This window comes from Centropristis striata, chromosome 4 (assembly GCF_030273125.1).
Source record: "Centropristis striata isolate RG_2023a ecotype Rhode Island chromosome 4, C.striata_1.0, whole genome shotgun sequence".
In the NCBI taxonomy this organism is placed as follows: Eukaryota; Metazoa; Chordata; class Actinopteri; order Perciformes; family Serranidae; genus Centropristis; species Centropristis striata.
The window spans coordinates 33,458,736-33,476,729 of record NC_081520.1 but is presented as its reverse complement, the minus strand read 5'-3'; the positions used below and the strand labels follow the sequence as shown (position 1 = coordinate 33,476,729).

The following is a 17,994-nucleotide window of genomic DNA, read 5'->3' as shown; positions in this document are numbered from 1 at the left end:
GCAGGGAAGGTATGGAGGCTCCAAACCAAACCTCAGCCATGCCAGGCCTATGAGGGAAGGAGGGGCCCCTTTTTGAGGAAGTCATCACAGAGTCCAAATAACAGGGCCGTCCCCGCCTGGGGCCCGCTGTCAGGCCAATGATCGATGGTCTCAGTTTCAGATGCCTGCCCCAACTGGCCAGTGGTGAACAAAGAGGGGCAAATATAGAGACAGAGAATCCCTGCCATGGTGGGAATGACAGTCAGCCAGAGTGAAGGATGGAGGGAGGAAGAGAGCGGAGAAGGGAGGGAGGTAGTGTAAACCCCAGCATGTTGATTGCTAGTCTCTTCTTTGATTCAAAAAACAGACATGTCGTGCTGTTTTATTTCGTTTGTAACGTGTCCAGAAATCGCCGGCATTGAGACAGCGCTACATTTTAGTGATTGCAGCTCCCGCAGCTGTGGCCACAGGAATGCAGCCTGCCTTCCTTGCCTCCTTCCTCTCCTCTCCGTCTCTCCGTCTATCTCTCATTCAAGCCTTCTCTCGTTTCCTCACCTCTGTGCCTACCCTTCGTTTCTCGCTCTCTCTGCCCCGAGGCGATGACTCCAGCTCTTCTGGGAAATCTCTGATTAACACTGAGGCCTTTTTTTACCAAAAAGGCCAGCTCTTTTCCCTCCCTTTCCGCTTCTATCCTCTTTTCTAGCATTCAACACGCTCCTGAGGTTTAGCAAGCATCAGTCAGACCTCTGGAGGGTGCTCTGCTTGGCTTTTAGAGGTATGTACAAGACAGACCCTCTGTTGTACCAAATGGGTGGTGATGATACACATTATCCACCTTCCACAGGCCTCATACATATCAAATCTACTTCTCCGTCCACATAGTATGGCTCTGATCTTAGTCAAGATTTAAAGATTGGAATAAAGACTCAAATTTAGGTAATTTAAAAGAAACTGCATCCACAGAGGAGGATTTGAATAAATAGATTCTGGCTGCAAAATGTAATAACCTTCACTAGTGGGATGGTGATGTTGATACTAGTGTACTACTACTATATAACTATATAACACTAGTGCCTACTCGTGTTATATGGCATTATTTTTAACGGACGCATTAAAAGATCTAGGAAGCGTGATTCCGATCTGTTTCTTCCTTTTTTCCTGTAAGATATGTTTGTTTTGCCATTTCCCTTTATCCAAATTAAGCATTTAAAGATAGAGGGTGTCATATACTGTAAAAATTGAAAAGCCAAAAGTTGTGATTTGCTGCTGTATAAATATAATTGACTTGACTTGACTTGAAACTAGTGATTTTACACCACTTTAATGCTGCTCCCGGTAAGGACTTTACCTGAGCTTTGTTAGCAGTCTGTTCTTCTACAAACAACCTCAATGTCCAAGACCCCCTTTAACAATAGTCTATCTGTGAATGAGAGAAAAAACAGCCCTGACTGTCAGCCAATCAATCCTGAGCAACTGAGCTGAGCTGAAAGCTTAGTTTTAAGGGCTTTCACTATAGCCACTTTCCCACAACTGGGCCAAGTAAGGCTTAGAAAAAAGAAAGGCCAATAGCAGATGTTTATAATGAGAAATAGACAGTGTTATTTGGCTGTTTGAATAGTTTGACCAGCTTATAAATTGTTCTTCTAGTAGACAAATCATGAAGAGCATCAATAAATCGTAGTTTGGGGAGAAACTGGGGGTGATGTTAGTTTGTGAGCTCAGGCCGTGGAGTGGGAAGCAGGCCATTGTGAGAGCAGAAGAGCTGTGCTGCCTTCAAGGCCCTGACACACAAGCACTTATTGTTGTCTCCCCTCTCCATATAAGTCAAACTAAGCTGACTGAATGTACTTGACCCTTCACCCACTCCCTCTTTTCTCCTGCACTCCTCCACCCTTCCTCTTCTCTCCTCCTCTGCGTGTGGTCTCGCTTTTACCACCTGTCTCCATTGCTGTTGGATTGTCCCATATCTAGACGAACATATAATTGAATTTGGTTTCACGCACTTGAACCAACTCAAGTGTGTTTCTCCTCTACAACTCCAGAATTCATTTTGCTATTATTTAGTCCTGTCTTCTTAAGACTCCTCATCTGATCATGATTACAACACCTGGTCCTGGTCTTGACTCTGCTTCACTGCTCCAGGCTGCTCATCCTTATAGAGATGTGAGTGAAGGGTGTATAGTGTTAAATCAGACAGGGGTTAGTCTGGGAAAAAAGATGCTGGTTAGGCCAAAATACCAAACTAAAGCCTCAAATTGTTACTGTAGAAGAAAGGGAATAAAATGTTGATAGGACTGGAGGTGGGTCATCTCAGAGAGGATACTGTACCAAAATAGGAATTCTGCCATTTATTTCAACCTAGCATGATTTAATTTTATTAAATAATATTAAATCCATTTAATACGTAAAAATCTGCCCCACATAACTCTATTCTCCTCAGCGGAATTCAGCCAAACCAAGCGCACAGTTTATATTTTAATTGAGTTTTGCCAGCAGGAATTAAAAACATACAACAAATCAACATGTTATAGAAAAACTACTCATGCAGTCAAGCATCAGGAAAATGGCATTTGATAAGCCCCGAAGAGGGAGTCAGCTGAAAAAACAGATCACTCATCAGTGTAAAGTACGTAATGATATATGAATCAATCACTGGTTATTTTACTCTTCAGTTTTGACACTCTCAAGTGGCACCTAAAGGACTTCAACCTTAATTGTCCTGTGGAGAGGTGACCAGGGCAGCCAGTAATGGCAGCTGCTTTCCTCACCATGTTCCTGATAAAGATTTCAATCAGCTGTGCGTTGCTTTGTGCCAGTAGCCATGCAGGCTCTTTTCACTTAGCTTCTCACTGTGTTTTAAGCGCTATTTTTACATACCGTGTGTAGCCTAGCCAGGCTTCTGTACAATAACTATTAGAATAAAACATAGCTGTCATTTTGCCATTAAGATTTATTGTAACCCACCTCACAAACTGCTATTTTTAGTAATTCAAAGAAGTTAGATGACATTTGTGTTTGTAGATGGGTCTCCTCAGTGTCTATATGTGGAGTATGACTATGATGTTTTAGTGAGTTGTCTTCTTTTTCTTCAGAGGGCCAGACAGAGCTAATTAGCAGTCAGGAAATGAGTCAAGTTCCTAGTGAATGAGGATGATGTTTAGAGGAAATGACCGTAGATGACCAACTGAAGAAGAGGGATGACTGAACCTGGGAGTGTGCGCATGTTTGATGCACTTTGTCCATTGCTAACCATGTATGACAACATGGAAATTTTTTTCTGTGGAGCCTGTTGGTTAAGAAATACAATATAATTTCATGTAATAGTACACGCTGAAGCATGTCCTGAGTAAGTCTGAACTTAAGTTTGGAGTGAGTCAGAGAAATATGTGATGTCCACAAGAACCAACCAGACAGCTGAGAAATATGGGATCTGTGGCTGTGGGGGATAATAGAGAATACCTGCATCTTAAGTACTACACCACTGGGACCATGGATGGATTACTGAACTGGCCTTCTGGGCACAGGCCCAGGAGCCCAGAGCGTCAGGGGTCCCCTGGCCTATACCTGAAAAATGTCACTCAAGGAGACAAGTACAGACCACAAATAAATACAAAATGGCAACAAAAAGATACACAACATTTATTAAAAAAATGCAGAACGACCAAAGAAAAGATTATAAAAGACACAAAATTACTAAAGAGAGATAGCCTGGGTATACCCATACTGCCTTGCGCACTCGATTTCATTTCGAACTGCAAGACAGTCTGGTGTCTAAGGCAGATTCTTAGCCCTGTTTTAGGGATCCAATCACAGAATGGGGAGGGACGGCAAGACGATGACGCGTACTATTCGACAGATGGAAGCTTGTAGTTTAGTAGTTTTCTTACAGATCCAACATGGCTGCAGCAGACGCAAAGCTCTCTTTCGATCTAGCTGTAGACAGTGTTCTAGATAGTTTAGAGCCAGTTTATTTTAAAAGAAGAACAACATTTGACTTTACACTCCTGTTTCACCACGAAAAAGGATGTTTAGCCTTACTTCCGACAGGATTTGGCAAAAGCCTAATCTACCAACTAGCCCCGCTACCGCTGGCTGCCGTAACGCCAGTGATCTCGCTACAAGCCGGGGGACAGCAGAGCCGCCGAGAGACCCGCAGCAGCTTGTCTATTGCCCATAAAATCAGTGGATGTGTGTGGCTGAATGACATGAGGGGGGAATAAGGTGTAAAAATAAATAATCTTGCAGATAGCAAGAACTGGAGAAGCAAAGCAGCAAGCAACACTCTCTCACAGACACACACACCAACACTGCCGGTAGACTGTGAGCTGAAACTATAGAGCAGCCAGAGCCAGAAAATGCTCCAGAAAAATGTTGCAGAAGCGGAATTGAGCATTTTAGTCCCAAAGTAGAGATGGGCTAGTCTGGCTATGTAAACATCAATTTCTGTCGCTCTACATACGCCATCTGGTATAACTGATGCGATTGGCTAAGATCTACATACAGACGCTTATGATAGACATTCGTAGCGCCCAATAAACACCTCTGGACGATCATAAACCACGCCTCCTCTATGAAAAAATGAAATGGTAGTATCCAGACTAGATCTCATTTGTGATATAGTCTGGCGTTAGCCAGGCTAAAAGAAAGACACAACATGTCCAAAATGACAACCAAAAGGGTCACAAAATGACTAAGAAACCAGTAGAAAGAATCAGTTGACCTCATGGAGACACCGAAAGACCAAAAAGGAAAACAAAACAACCAAAAGAGACACACAATGACTACAAAGAGACACAAAACAACCAAAAAAAGACACAAAATGAATACAAAGAGACACAAAATGACTACAGGGAGACACAAATCAACCAAAAAAGACACAAAATGAATACAAAAAGACACAAAGTTACTGCAAAGAGACACAAATTAACCAAAAAGACACAAAATGACTACAAAACAACCAAAAAAGACACAAAAAAGGAATACAAAGAGACACAAAATGACTACAAAGAGACAAAAAAACAACCAAAAAAGACACAAAATGACTACAAAGAGACAAAAAAACAACCAAAAAAGACACAAAACAACAATAAAAAGTGTCTAAGCCACCACAAAGTCAGTGTGTCTTGCTCCTATGTAGCAGAGGTGGTGGGGCCTTCAGAATGTCTGTGCCCAGACGCATTGTGTCATAATCCACCCCTGACTGGGAGGAAAGAAGAAAAGTACTTTTTTAACTTTTAGAGCTTTCTTTTCACCTGAATTCATTATCATGATTACTGAAATCAATGTACAAGTGTAGAACAATATTTTCAACATTGTGATTGCTATTAAGAATTCTGTACTTTAAGACATTTTCAAGTTAAATAACTGACTTTCCTGTTTAATGGCTGAGTGTTGTTTCTGAGTTGAGAGACATATTTTCGATTACTGTTGTAATCTTTCTCCGAGATAATATTAGATTTTTCCTTAAAGAGCTTGGAATTCAGTTCCACTTCAGGGTGCACAGCTGCACTTTGCCCCCATTGTTCCTGTCTTTTCCCATGTTAACTGCTTACATTGTGTCCACCATGCAGCTATGCAGGTGGGCAGCATTAGAGAGCTGAAGGAGGAATGTCGATCAGATGAGATATGGTAGTGGGTCTGTGCATGCATCAGTGTGTGAGTATGTGTGTTGTTTGTGTTATACGTAATGCGAGGCAGATCATTTGGTCTGCTGCTTTAAAACAAAAGGGCTCTGGTCCAGTTTACTCCCGTGGGGAGGCTACCTTTGGCCAGGAGAGAGAGAGAGAGAGAGAGAGAATGAAACCACGTAGCTTGTTGGGCTCTCCAACGCTGACTCCTCCACACTACTTTATGGGAGGGTCAAGGTAGTTAACTAGTGGCAGGCGTTCAGATGGGTTCTGCTCCGACTTCAAACAGAGAACATTATGGCCGTGCGCGCTCACAGGATATTGCACTGTAAGGCCACTGAACACGGCTGGGTTAGAGAGAGGAGGCTTTGTATCGAGCCCATTAGAGCCCTAAACCGATACTAATGAAGCCGTTTCCTGTACAAACGGAGCGGCTCAGGGGAAACTGGCTCGAGCTTTTAATAAGGCTCTCTCCAATCCCAGTTAAGATGCTGGAATTTTTGATCTGGGTACTGAGTGGGTTAGTACTGGTTCCAAGCAGAACCTCTGTTTGGAAAAGTTAATTACGCATGATTAATGGAGCGTTTTCCTTCCAATGATATCTGTGACAGCACAAAGCTGTCGTAAGGCTTGTCAGGCCCAATTCGAGCTGAATAAGTATTTATGTGATCGCATGTGATGGGCCTCCTCTCACCAGCACCAGCCCTCATCAATCAAGCCCTGCTGCTCGCAGTAGTGGGAAATTGGTCTATCAGTGCGGCTGCCTAGCCCCCCCCTCCACCCCACCCCACTGCCACCACCACCACCGCCACCTCCCTCCCTCCCCATTCAATCAGGCCTGAGGCTACAATGCTTCTTTAGCTCTTACTTCTGACCAACGCAGGGGTCACGGGGGGGAAAGTGGGAGCCAGAGCTGAGCCCATCCATTACAGCTCTTGTTTCTCTCGGTGGCAGCCGGACGACGGGATTCTATTAAGAGCTCCGTCTATTCAGCACTGAGATTACACCAGGGCCCTCTCGCCGAGCACACCTCACCAGCAACCCCCGAGCCCTCACCAAAACCCTATACCCACCCTGGGGGCCTTATAGCCCACCTCCCCACCACCACCACCAACACCGCCGCCAGCCCACAGCAGCTCGGTCATGCTTCCCCTCCCCTCCCTCCCTCCCTCCCCCTCTTTTTTTTTTTTTTTACACTTCCCACTACCAGTGTTGTTTTTTCTCAGCAGCCAGAATGACAATAATCACTGAGGGAAAGACAGAAAGTGAGAATGAAACCGAAAGACAGGAGGCAAAGCTTGGAGCAGAATGAGAGCAGACACTGTAACCTGTTTCTGGTTCGATGTGGACACGCTCGCTGTCTGCCTGCTTGGACAGCATTTGGCCTAGAAGCACTGCCACACACATGCACACAGGCTTGCAGGGGAAGGAACATACACACACACACACACACTCCAAAGCCATACTCTCAAACAGAAGAGCTTCAGCACCTGGCTAAGAGACCGGGGTCATCTCCACCACAGTATAAACACACTTAGATGGGTAACATCACAAACACAACTCTGCCGCAGTTACGTCGTAAACACCCGCCGACACCAGATCAAACCGCCACTCGTCCGATGTTTAAGAAGCTCGTTTGTCTCCTGCCGGCCTGAAGGGACTCTTCATTTACTTAATATGTGTTAGCACTTGAGAGAGAGAAAGAGAGGGGAGTGCTGCTGGGGTCGCGCCCCCTGCTTGGATGGATGGGGGTCTTCCCGTCAAGGAGAAGGAGAGAGACAGCGCTCCTGTCAAACAAACAGAAATTTAATACGTTGCCTTCTATCAGGATGTCCACAGTGTGTACATACTCTCTTAGGTTTGATTATGAATAACCCCCTCTATCTTATAAACAAGTGGAGTGAAGGCATTCATCAGGGATAGAGAGGTAAGGGTGTGAAGAAGGTGGAATGTTCTCTCCTCCAACGAGAGCCTGCTGTTGTGGCTCTGTGCGGAGGGGATGATGGAGGAGGGGACACGCTCAAAAAACGAAACAGAAGGTGGATGAGAGGTTATGGGCGAAAGAAGGTGAATAGAGGATCTAGTAGGAATGAGGCAAGAAGAACAAATAGGTTAGATAAAGAGGATGAAGGAAAGAGGAGATGAGACCAGGGAGGAAAACAAAGCAGAGGAAAGGAAGACAGACAGGGCAGATGCTTGTCCTGGGCAGGGAGAGGGCACTCAGGGTGGGGCAGTGTGGGGTTTACTCTCCCAGTGCTTTGCCGCATGGTTTGGAGTTGGCAGCCAGCGTGCGGGTTAACAGGATCGGAATGCTTCTTCAGGGGCAGAGTAATCAGCACCAACTTCCTCTGATTCAGAAACCGTAGGCCTCGCTCTCCGCCTCTTTTGTTTCAGCCGAGCTCCGCTGACAGCACGGAGGAAGCAGCCGTCTGACGGTCCGGAGAGATGTCGAATGTGTATAAACACACGGAGGGGAGAGAAAGAAAGCTGACAAACTTCAGCGCGACTAATGTGTCTGCGTGTTGATGTGCGCTCGTGCCATCTGTGCGCATAGATGCACACACTTTGTTTGTGTGCCTTGGCGGGCATTTTTGCACCCACATTGCCGGCCTCTCCCAGTGGAAAACACGCAAGACGTGAGTGAGAGAGGTTGTGTGAGGGATACTCGGCACACTAGCTCCGTCAGGCCAGTCATCTCCAGCTGCCCGCCCGAGACTTTTGTCTTTGTTAAATGTTGTGTGACAATGAGATTTTCCAAAGTGCCATCTAGATAAAGAAGTGGATTGAGAGAGAGGGAGAAGGAGGGGGGGGGCTCCGATAAGAGCTGAGATGGTCTGGTCATAGTCCAGCGGCCCTTCATCACCGCTGCAGCCTCAGATATATCTCCTCTCTGTCTATGAAGCACTCTCACACACACACACACACACACACACACACACACCTTCATCACTTTGTCTCTCGCCCTCACAAACTCATACACACACTTCTACAACTGCACCCAATCTCAATTCACACACACAAACACACCTCTATTCCATCACCGCAGCTCTAGATCCTCAATCGATCCTCGCAGCACCCCAGCCCCCAGCAGACACCTGCAGGTGATTGATCCCCAAATCAGTCCCTCACAACCCCAGTGCCGTAAAAACCATAACAACCCATCATAAAAGCTGATTTATCTTCAGCTAGCCCTGGGCCTCACAGTTAGAATATTAACCCAAAAGTGTATGACACCAGAATGATTGGTTTGGAATTGAATAAACCTTGGGAGTATTGACGCACATGTCTGATGGTTCATATCAAGTCTGACTACTGAAATGTGCCATATCTCAGGATATACACACACGGAAAACTTTTGTTGGGGTGCTTTCATCTGTTTTTGTATTTACAAGCCTGGATGCACCAATATTCTCATTTTGATCGTTTTAGGGAATTATCTTGATATTTTAGTTTGCCATTAATTAATATGTATAAGGTCTTTTTATAAGCAAAAAGAAAAGTTATCCAAGTTGTAGTTCTTCACTTTTGAGGATTTTGGTCTTGTGTAATGCATAACTGAATGTAATTCTTTGATTTGAACATAAATGTTATCATTTCAAATGTGATTTATTTGCCATATACAGGTTCAGCATTAGAGCCAGTATGTACAAATATTGGGTGATATATATCAGGGTTTTTTTACTCCCTTGTATTGGTTTCAGCCATTTTCCCCAAATCCCAGTATTTGCCAGTCTATATTTAGAATATATAAATGGAAAATATCCTTAAAAATCTTTTTTGTTTAAATTCATGTCTATTCAGTCACTTTCCGTTGCAGAATTAGGTAACGCAGTGGTCCACTGATGAAAAACACTGCATTTGTAGTATTACCAACTGAGTGTCTGTAGCAACATTCTTGGAAACAATGCGAAATGCGAAACTACAAAAACAAGTTAAAGTGCAACTGCAATTACCAATTAATGCCATAGGTGTCGCCAAAGAAAGCGAAACAGATCTTCAAGATTGTAACAATTTGTACTTTTTGTGTGCTGCCTTGCCTTTAAATGCTAAGGTAAAGAAGGGAAGTATCTAGAATCATAGAAGGATATTATGTCTTAAAAGTTAAAAATATTACACAGCCCCTACAGAGTAGTAAACAAATACCATATCAAACAATATAATTGTATATCCATCATAAAGTCACCATAGCAGTACGTCATTGTTTTTGGTTTTTATTTTGTTGTTGAGTGTTTATGTGTTTTCCTGTGTGTCCGTGCATTACTCCATGTGTGTGTTCCTGTAGGAAATGGTGCCCAAGCCACATTTTAATGAGAGCGTTGGTCTGAATACCAGAAGCATGGTGTACTGGCAGCAGCATCTGCATGTGCCCTGTACTCAGCAGCGCAACAAGCTCCCGGGTTAAATATAATCCCAGCCTAACTCAGGGGCCTCTTTGATGCTACTGAAAGCCAGTGAAGCCTTTAATGGGAGCCACTCTGTGTCCCTGTGTTATGTGTGAGCTGCTCAGCTTTCCTTCATTTTAGGGCTGTTGCAACTGATTTGTTGTTTTCCGAGTTAATTCTGACTTTAATCATGCCCACATACACTGAGCCGACCTGTGCTGGGTAACAGACTCTAGTGTGTGTGTGTGTGTGTGTGTGTGTTGGGGGGGGATGGGGGGGGGCATGACGGACATGCTGAACACACTTCCACAATCTGCTTGTGCTTTGCACTTACTCAAGTACATTTTCTCACTTTCTCACATTGCAGTTTTGACCACTTGTAAATTTTGGATAAGAAATACCCATTATTCCCACTTGTCATGTTTCTCAGTGTTTTTCTCCTCGCTACAACAATGTTAGCCTTTTTTCTTCGCTTTAAAAAAGAAGAAGGAGAAAACACTCAATAAAAGTAAACACACAAAAGGCTCTGTGTATCTGTGAGCCATCAACTGTTGGGTGTCTGTTTCTCCACCTGCCTGCCTTCGGGTAAATGGTCTGTTTCAATAAAGTCTCTAAGAAAAATCAACTGCTTGTAAACTTCAAGCTTAGATTAATTGTAAATACTGAGAGTTATAACTATATATTCAGCTATACGTTTTCATCCCGATATAAACAATCTGTTTTCTCTATTGTTGCTGTACAATAACTATCATGGCAGTATTTTCTCCTGTCACACAGAACAAGTGTTCCGTCTGTCTGATATCCGCCAGCATTAAAATATTAGCCTTCCAATCGGACACGGTATATGAAAAGCAGATTGTCGTAGTGTCGCAGCAGAGCCCCGACTTTAAACGTGAGAAGAGAGCTCAATAAATGTAATGAATGTGTGACACTTGAACATCTGAAGTACCGTTTTCAGTTCCATACCTCTTGTACATAAAAAGCTCTTTTAAAGATGATATCTATGAGCGTTTTAGAGCCGATTTGTTCACCCTGCGGCGACCAGCAACATGCTCTAATTACCTCCCCCCCTCCTCTCTCTCTCTCTCTCTCTCTCTCCCTCTCTCTGGCTGGGCTGGAGTGAGGTGGAGTGGGTTGTTTAAGTTTCCAGTCCGTCCCATGCGTATAGGAGCTGTGTGCCCGCTGAATTTATGCTTGAAAAACGTGACCTTTGACTCTTGTGCAGCTTTATCGCACCCCGAAGCCCACATACAGTGTGGCCCTGTATGCTGAGGCTCGGCGGAGGAAGTGTCTGTGATTACCGCTGCCTGTACTACTTTCTGTTCATCACTGACCCCCTCCACCCTCTCACAGACCCCCAACTTGCTGCAGCCACATTCAAAGTTGCTAAAAACCAATGATCTTTTAATTAAATTTTGAAAATTTCATTATATCCACTCTCCAATGCTCAGATCATTTTTAATAGCAGATTGCACAACACTTATAATCCAGCCAGCATGTCTTGTTGCAGCACTTGGTCACGTTGTACCATTGATGCTGTCAGTGATGATTTTAACACGCAAAACAATATATCTCATTCACATTAAATACCACATTTATTCTAATTAAATAACCATTGGTGGAGACATCAGTGAATTTATTAGCCCTGCATATACAGCTCTGCAGCAACCCAGATTTAGGGAATTATTTTATAGGGATTCTGTTATTTGAACGTTTTAATATCATATAAATCATTTCAGTGTCTCTCTCTCTCTTTATTGGTCTGCAGCTTAAATTAACAAATTCATTTTAATGATGAAAAAGCACAACATGCCTTTGCAAGAAGCCTCTCTCACACGTCCTTCTCTGAACTGGTAAATAAGATGAGATCATTTATGTCTCCTCATAAATTCTCTCAAGCAAGCATCATGTCCTGTGATGCCCTGCCTGCTTCCAGTATCCACACTTTGTATCTATAAAAGTGGTGAAACGGATATCTGCCCTCATGGATGCAAATGGAATTATTTCACCACCAAAAGATAACTGTTATTTTGAGGTTATGCATGGAATACCGGATATGTTAATATAGACATGCAGTGCTGTGGCTGACCTGTCACTGCACAGTCAGGACCAGACAGTGGCAAAACCAAATGACCGAGTGCTAATTCAGCAAACATGCCGGGCCCTGCTCCTCACAGGCCACAGAATTTGTCAAGAAATCATCCCTCTCTCTTTCTCTCTCTGTCGGAATGCCTGCATGGCTAACCCCCGGCAAATGAAAATAATCCAAAGTAATTAGAAGTGAGCTGGTCTGGTCCTGAGAGCCCCCGGGCGGCCGGGTAAACATGGCGGAGGGGCCAGTGGAAGGGGGGGAGATGGAGGGGCGCTGACCTTGTCCACATAAAGCAGTGATTTATGAAGTGCAGGGCACAGCAGCAGGGCTTCTGTCTTCTCCCGCAGAACCAAATTACTGAGGTGGAGATTAACACGCCGCTCACAACGGGCCTACTTCCAGACCCAAGGAAATTTTTTTATTTACATTTTCCCTTTTCATTTCCTCTGCTCTGTTTTAATGGTAATTGGGCTATATGGACACCACTACCCTTTAATATGGGGACTTGAAGCTGCACAGTTCAATGCATTGTGCACTAATCTTTGCTGATGGACGTGTTAATTAAAGGAAAAGTTGCAGAGTGTTGTGCAAACCCGTCCATTTGAGTTCTAAATGAGTTTTTCCCACTTGATTGAATCGGCCCACATTTAAGCAAAATAAAATGTGCAGGGGGGCCGCGTGTATACAGAGTCATGATGGAGGCTTAATGCAGCTTTTCGCCGGTGTCAATGGGAGGTCTCGCCCGTGAATGGTAGAACTATTTCATGTGGATTTGGCTGCGATATTTTCTTTCTCTCCTCTCTTTCTTTTTTTTTTCTTTCCGCTCTCCTGGAGGATGTGCTGGAATGCACCACACAGGCCTACACAGTGTTTCCATGTGGCCTCTCGGCTGCTGCTGCAGCGGTGTACAGGCTCTGCAGCTCGCAGGCTTGGAGTCAGTTTGCAACCCACACGGGAATCCCCCCTCTTCTCCAGCCTGTCCCATCTGACTTCACATGGCTCTGGATGGAGCTGCAAAAAAAAATTATGCCAGAAAAATATGACTGCAAAGTTATTCAAAAGCATAACAGGCCAGTGTTAGCTCATGAAGCTGCAGATCAAGTGAAATATGGAGCTATTTGATCATAAAAAAAATCATCCACATTAATGTATGAATTGGTTTTTGCGTGACTGAACTCCTAAAACAAACAAGAAAAGCCGCAAGCAAAATAAGCACGGGCCCATTTAAGCAATTGAACCTCCTTTCAAGAAATTTCACAGCACTTTAAAGCCTCAGCACTAAACATCACGCGGATGCTGTATGTTTTAAGACAAGTATGAAATGCTGTGTGGCATGATATAGTCGGAACTAACATACCCTGAAGCCTGCATGTGTTTACTTTGTAATTTGTTGATAAACAGCTTTTCCACGCCTGCTATTTAGTAGCTATGTCAAAAGCATTATGACAAAGGCATGGCATAATTCAGATAAAACACATGTATTTCATCTCTGCACATCAGAACAGCGCTTATGGCGGATTGGTGAAATAAATATAAATTAGAGCCCCTTGCAAATCACTCTCGTGCTTTATTAACAAATGAACAAGCGTTTTAAATTCACCCCCATCGCTCTTTTCAGTGTAGATTCAAGAGCTTTATAGCCGGTCGTTCAGGTGATTATATATTCAGGCCCATACAGCTGAATCTTTCATGTCCCATCTAGCAATGTGACGCCTTAATGTAGATGTTTTGTGCTGCAATTCACACGGAGGAGGATGAAATGACCCCCATCTTATAATAAGTCACAAAGCTGAGTGCAGACTGTTACACACTGAGGATGAGGAGCTTTTAAGATGAAGGGGAATATATAAATTAATGCATGTGATCCAAAAAAGACGAGTTGTATTTATTTATTTATTTATTTATTTATTGCCGTGGGACTCCTAAAACTTCCAAAAATGCATATCTAAAATGTATTTCTGCAGATTAAATAGTGTCATAAATGCACATTTAAGGCACTATATTCTATTTCACACCTTTACTCTGAATGTGATTATTTTCTGCAACATGTGATGATTAAAATTTTCAAAATAAGTTGAGAAACGCTCACAAATGCACAGCCATAATTAACCCTCATATTGTGCATTCTGAAATGCTTCACAAGTTGAGTTCAGTTGAGCACGCCATCTCCTGACAGGGGGAGGAAGTGCAACACTTCCTCGTGTTGCCAGGTTGGAGGGGTCCTGTCACTGTTACCCCACTTTACCCCCGGTGATACCACAAACCCCCGCGTGTTTATCCTCCTCTTTTTTTCCCAGACATTTCCTCCTTTTCAGAAAAGAGCTCAGATCCCTCTCTCTCTCTATCAGGATGCTCGATCAGACCCGGAGAGGCCGTGGAGCAATCACTTTCCCAGATTACTTGTATTTAATACACAATGCATCATAAAACAAATCCCTCATCCTGACAGGAAGAAAATAGAACAGCTCATTCGACTTGAGCTTTCCCAATTTATGGCTAAATTAAAAAGGCTTCCAACAATGGACAAGTCGAGGAGAGGCAGGAAATCAATGACCGGGCGGACCGGGGTCTCTCCTCGGTTCTCAAGGAGCGCGAGACGATGGGAATCGGTGGCGGGGTCCTGCCTTATTTACACATGATTTTTCCTGTCCTTCCTGCACATTTGCTCCGCGATTTCGTAAAACAATAGGCATTATCTGGGATGGAAGGTCAATGTCACAGTGTGTGAGGCGTTATCCATCATCATCTGCTCTCATCAGCCAAAGCCCTGTCCTCTGCAGCTTTATGAGCTGCCTAATAAACTGCGCTCACTGACAACCAGGACGTCTCTGCATTATTCCATACCCTTGTCCGTTTACCCACAGTGTCGCTTTTAAGCTTTAAACTTTTAAACACGGAGGAGATAAAAAAAATAATGAAACATTTTCTGTCTGCTTCTGAGCCTGTTGGAAAGCAGGTGCGCAGAGGCCACAGCAGTGACGACAAGTCATTTTTCTTGAATAACAATATTTCTTTCTAATTTCATGATTGGTTCAAATAAAGCTCGTGCTGTCTTATCTTTTTTTCTTCGATAAAAACTGGTTTTATGATCGTTAAAGAAAAATGATACTTTGCGTATTGTGTGTGCGCGCGTAAAAACGCACAAGTCTGCCTATAATCTACTTTTTTCCCTGCACTCCCTTAAAAAAACAACATTTTGAATCTCACTGGTATATATACTTTATTATTAAAGGTGAACAAAAAGTGCTGTAGCTTGTTTTGTTTATTTAAGTAAGAAAAAAGCAGGTGATTAGGTCAGTGTTTCCCAAATTGTGGCACAGGGACTTCTAATTGTCCTTATGGAGTTTCCTGGAGGTCCCCAAGAGGAACACTTAAGTCTAGTTGTTACATTACCCCCATAACACAAGCACAATTAGAGAATAAGGCGACTGTTTTTATTACACTGCTCGCTTTTCTTATTGTTCTAACATAACTGCAAATCATGAACTGGAGGTGAAAGAGAGAGAAAAAGGAACAATGGTAGAAACAAGTCCTTTTAGTTCAGGTTAATATGTCATAAAATGGTTCGTGAAACGGCGCGCCTGTTGTGAGAAAGTTTGGAAACACGTGGATAATAACGCGCGCTTTGATGCTTATGTTGCTTCATTAAAAGTGTGCTGCCTTGTGTGTGTGTGTGTATGTGTGTGCGCGTGTGTGTGTGTGTGTGTGTGTGTGTGTGTGTGTGTGTGTGTGTGTGTGTGTGTGTGTGTGTGTGTGTGTGTGTGTGTGTGTGTGTGCGTGTGTGTGTGTGTGTAGTTCATCCCGACCTCTCCCTGACCCCGCTCACCCTCTCCAACCCCGGGCCCCTGTCACTTTAAAATTTACTGCGGAGAGGAGTCCCTTCCGACCGGGGGGACAGACGCGAAGACACTCCTGTGTGTGTGTGTGTGTGTGTTTGAGTCGCCTTTCTGCGGGGCTGTAGGGATGGACGCGCTGGATCCGTGTTTATGAGACAATGCGTAAAAGAGAAACATCACACAAACTGTCCGGGACGCGTAAAGCATAGGGGGCGATGCTCGAAGAAGCCAGCCCCCCCTCTTTCTTGAATCTCTCTGCTATCATATAGACGACACATCCCGACTGGCTGAGGAGAGGGGGGGAGAGAAAGAGAAAAATGAAAAGTTGAATAGCTACTAGAGGACACCTGGGTGCGTCAGGACAGGAGGGGTGACAAGAGAGGAGCTGGACGAGCCAAGCGAAGCGCACGCACAGAAAAGTTGGGAGCAAGTTGATGTACCCGGAGGTCTGTAGGACAGTGAGAGGAGTGTCCCCGAGGCAGCCGTGTCCGTGTGAGACAATATAGTGAGGGAGGATTTACGCGGTGTCTGAGGGACAGTCGCACCGGCGAGGAGTCGACTCGTCTTGCGGCTTGGAGACCTGAAGAGACACCGCTACCGAAACACAACACCGCTGCTGCTTCTTTTTTTTTAACAATGCCAAAAACTCTGGCGAACGCGCCGAAGCAAAGACGAATTATAGTTTGATTGTTTATTTAACTGTCGAGTTTTTAACCGTTCAGTTTAATTTTTTTCTTTAAACCGGAGTTTTCATCACTTTTTCCTCGCAGTTATTCTCCCCAGAGGTTTTTACTGTCGCACACCGGTGCGTTAAGAGTTTCCACGGTAAGAGAAAACACACTTAACGGATAAGAATAATTTTTAAGCGGTTTGCGTTGAGAGCAAAAAAAAATTAAAGCAATGGTTATTGTTTATGAACTTCTTTTGACGGTTAAATTAGTAAAATGCTGTTGTGTTTTTGCATGATGAATGGGTCGATCCAGACAAAGGGCTTTCTGCAGGCTAAATATTTATTCAGTGGCAGGTTATACAAAAACATAAAGACAGATTTGTGACCCAGATGCAGATTCCGTTTTGCATCCCAACAATCGGCTCCGTCCTGGTCTTTCTTATCGCTCGCGGTTTCCTGCAATTTATTTGTTTCCCTGTAAAGTTTACCACTGCTGTGTAATAAATATGAACACATTAAAAGTACATTATGTTGTTTACAGTCCGATGACAGAAATGCTTATAAATGTTTTATAAACGACAGAAGTGCACTGACGTTATGATTTGCACAATAATTCAGTTTTTTGTATTAATTGTTGTTTTGGTCGTTATATGCTTGACGATTGTTGATGTTTTGTACGGTTGTTTTATTCGTTTATTTTTATTAGCGTTGTTATTATTATTATAGGGTATAATTAATATTATTTTAAATTCCTATTTATACAAGTGCATTGATACAATTAATATTTTTTTCAAATGTATTCGATAAAACTACATTTTCAGAAACGAATTCAAACGTCAACTAAAGTTAATTCAAATCCAGAATGATTTAGCAGCACTTTTTAAAATTCGTTTTCATGAATAAAATATAACCAATCTTCTCATTCAGAATTCGTTCCATTACGAATTTCTGCACTCTTGTTTCATATTTTTCTAATATTATTCATTTATTGTTGTTGTTTTTATAATATAATTTTACAGGCTTGTATTTGTACCAATTTATTGTTGTTGAATAGCATGATAATATATTTGACATTTTATTATTCAATGGAAATGACTTATTTTTTTAAGTTCCCCCAAGGGTGAACAAAAAATAAATGTCAGATATATAATACATTTAATTTATTTATTGTTATTATTTTGTGATAATTACATTTCTTTATAAATTACTGCTGAAATAATAACACACAAAAAATGAGTGCATAAAAAAAACCACAAGTATTTTTTTTATGTTGCAGAGGAATTTTTATATGATTAACACAGACATTTGCTTGTACTATACCTTAAGTGTGTGTGTGTGTGTGTGTGTGTGTGTGTGTGTGTGTGTGTGTGTGTTGCACAGACCAGCTCCTACTAACATTTCAGCTTTA

At 43.0% G+C, this 17,994-nt stretch overlaps 1 protein-coding gene across 1 annotated transcript in view; it reads left to right on the top strand.

Annotated features, from left to right (window-relative positions):
* mecom (MDS1 and EVI1 complex locus) overlaps positions 1-17,994 on the top strand; it is a 153,371-nt gene that overhangs the window by 103,600 nt on the left and 31,777 nt on the right. The gene's annotated exons all lie outside the window — the stretch shown is intronic.